Raw genomic sequence first — 2,500 nt, 5'->3', positions numbered from 1 at the left:
CATGATTGATGTTAAATGCTTGATTTCAAAGCATCAATTGAATTTTGCTCTTGCCATTTTACACAATTAGTTTGTAATTACTTATGAGTATTTAGGACATTTTCAACCATATGGTGGTACTTTGGGTAAAAAAACATTCCCCATTATCTCAGTAACATAACACAACAATATTCATTAAATATTTTATCCAGCTCTCTGCATTATTACGTATATAATGAGTTTCACTTTAAAAAAAAAAGTAATTCTAAGGTGAAAAGTTTTCAGGGGTGGCTCGTTGGTCTAGGGGTATGATTCTCGCTTCGGGTGCGAGAGGTCCCGGGTTCAAATCCCGGACGAGCCCAGCATTTTGCTGCCTTTTAGAGCCCATGATTGATGTTAAATGCTTGATTTCAAAGCATCAATTGAATTTTGCTCTTGCCATTTTACACAATTAGTTTGTAATTACTTAGGAGTATGTAGTACGTTTTCAACCATATGGTGGTACTTTGGGTAAAAAAAAACACATTCCCCATTATCTCAGTAACATAATACAACAATATACATCAACTATTTTATCCAGCTCTTTCAATTATTACATAAATAATATGAGTTTCACTTTGAAAAAAAAATTATTCTGACGTGAGAAGTTTTCAGGGGTGGCTCGTTGGTCTAGGGGTATGATTCTCGCTTAGGGTGCGAGAGGTCCCGGGTTCAAATCCCGGACGAGCCCAGCATTTAGCTGCCTTTTAGAGCCCATGATTGATGTTAAATGCTTGATTTCAAAGCATCAATTGAATTTTGCTCTTGCCATTTTACACAATTAGTTTGTAATTACTTATGAGTATTTAGGACATTTTCAACCATATGGTGGTACTTTGGGTAAAAAAACACATTCCCCATTATCTCAGTAACATAACACAACAATATTCATTAAATATTTTATCCAGCACTCTGCATTATTACGTATATAATGAGTTTCACTTTAAAAAAAAAAATATTGTGACGTGAGAAGTTTTCAGGGGTGGCTTGTTGGTCTAGGGGTATGATTCTCGCTTTGGGTGCGAGAGGTCCCGGGTTCAAATCCCGGACGAGCCCAGCATTTAGCTGCCTTTTAGAGCCCATGATTGATGTTAAATGCTTGATTTCAAAGCATCAATTGAATTTTGCTCTTGCCATTTTACACAATTAGTTTGTAATTACTTAGGAGTATGTAGAACATTTTCAACCATATGGTGGTACTTTGGGTAAAAAAACACATTCCCCATTATCTCAGTAACATAATACAACAAAATACATCAACTATTTTATCCAGCTCTTTCAATTATTACATAAATAATATGAGTTTCACTTTAAAAAAAAAAAAATATTCTGACGTGAGAAGTTTTCAGGGGTGTCTCGTTGGTCTAGGGGTATGATTCTCGCTTAGGGTGCAAGAGGTCCGGGGTTCAAATCCCGGATGAGCCCAGCATTTAGCTGACTTTTAGAGCCCATGATTGATGTTAAATGCTTGATTTCAAAGCCTCAATTGAATTTTGCTCTTGCCATTTTACACAATTAGTTTGTAATTACTTAGGAGTATGTAGTACATTTTCAACCATATGGTGATACTTTGGGTAAAAAAAACACATTCCCCATTATCTCAGTAACATAATACAACAATATACATCAAATATTTTTTCCACCTCTTTCAATTATTACGTAAATAATATGAGTTTCACTTTAAAAAAAAAAAATTATTCTGACGTGAGAAGTTTTCAGGGGTGGCTTGTTGGTCTAGGGGTATGATTCTCGCTTAGGGTGCGAGAGGTCCCGGGTTCAAATCCCGGACGAGCCCAGCATTTAGCTGCCTTTTAGAGCCCATGATTAATGTTACATGCTTGATTTCAAAGCATCAATTGAATTTTGCTCTTGCCATTTTACACAATTAGTTTGTAATTACTTAGGAGTATGTAGTACATTTTCAACCATATGGTGGTACTTTGGGTAAAAAAAACACATTCCCCATTATCTCAGTAACATAATACAACAATATACATCAACTATTTTATCCAGCTCTTTCAATTATTACATAATTAATATGAGTTTCTCTTTAAAAAAAAAAAATTATTCTGACGTGAGAAGTTTTCAGGGGTGGCTCGTTGGTCTAGGGGTATGATTCTCACTTAGGGTGCGAGAGGTCCCGGGTTCAAATCCCGAACGAGCCCAGCATTTAGCAGACTTTTAGAGCCCATGATTGATGTTAAATGCTTGATTTCAAAGCATCAATTGAATTTTGCTCTTGCCATTTTACACAATTAGTTTGTAATTACTTATGAGTATTTAGGACATTTTCAACCATATGGTGGTACTTTGGGTAAAAAAACATTCCCCATTATCTCAGTAACATAACACAACAATATTCATTAAATATTTTATCCAGCTCTCTGCATTATTACGTATATAATGAGTTTCACTTTAAAAAAAAAAGTAATTCTAAGGTGAAAAGTTTTCAGGGGTGGCTCGTTGGTCTAGGGGTATGATT

General features: G+C 35.3%; 4 non-coding genes across 4 annotated transcripts in view; all 4 read left to right on the top strand.

The window, feature by feature from the left end:
* The first annotated feature begins 268 nt into the window (after positions 1-268).
* TRNAP-CGG (transfer RNA proline (anticodon CGG)) lies at positions 269-340 on the top strand. Its single transcript has one exon. It is a non-coding gene; the product is annotated as a tRNA-Pro (tRNA).
* A 297-nt stretch (positions 341-637) lies between these two features.
* Positions 638-709, top strand: TRNAP-AGG (transfer RNA proline (anticodon AGG)). Its single transcript has one exon. It is a non-coding gene; the product is annotated as a tRNA-Pro (tRNA).
* Positions 710-1,741: 1,032 nt separating this feature from the next.
* Positions 1,742-1,813, top strand: TRNAP-AGG (transfer RNA proline (anticodon AGG)). The gene has a single exon. It is a non-coding gene; the product is annotated as a tRNA-Pro (tRNA).
* Positions 1,814-2,475: 662 nt separating this feature from the next.
* Positions 2,476-2,500, top strand: part of TRNAP-CGG (transfer RNA proline (anticodon CGG)) — a 72-nt gene continuing 47 nt past the window's right edge. Inside the window, exon 1 of the tRNA in view lies at positions 2,476-2,500. This exon is cut by the window's right edge and continues 47 nt beyond it. This is a non-coding gene — a tRNA (tRNA-Pro).

Source organism: Crinia signifera, chromosome 6 (assembly GCF_055691185.1).
Source record: "Crinia signifera chromosome 6, ASM5569118v1, whole genome shotgun sequence".
Taxonomy (NCBI): domain Eukaryota; kingdom Metazoa; phylum Chordata; class Amphibia; order Anura; family Myobatrachidae; genus Crinia; species Crinia signifera.
The sequence above is the reverse complement of the archived record's forward strand: the minus strand, read 5'-3'. Positions and strand labels throughout refer to the sequence as shown.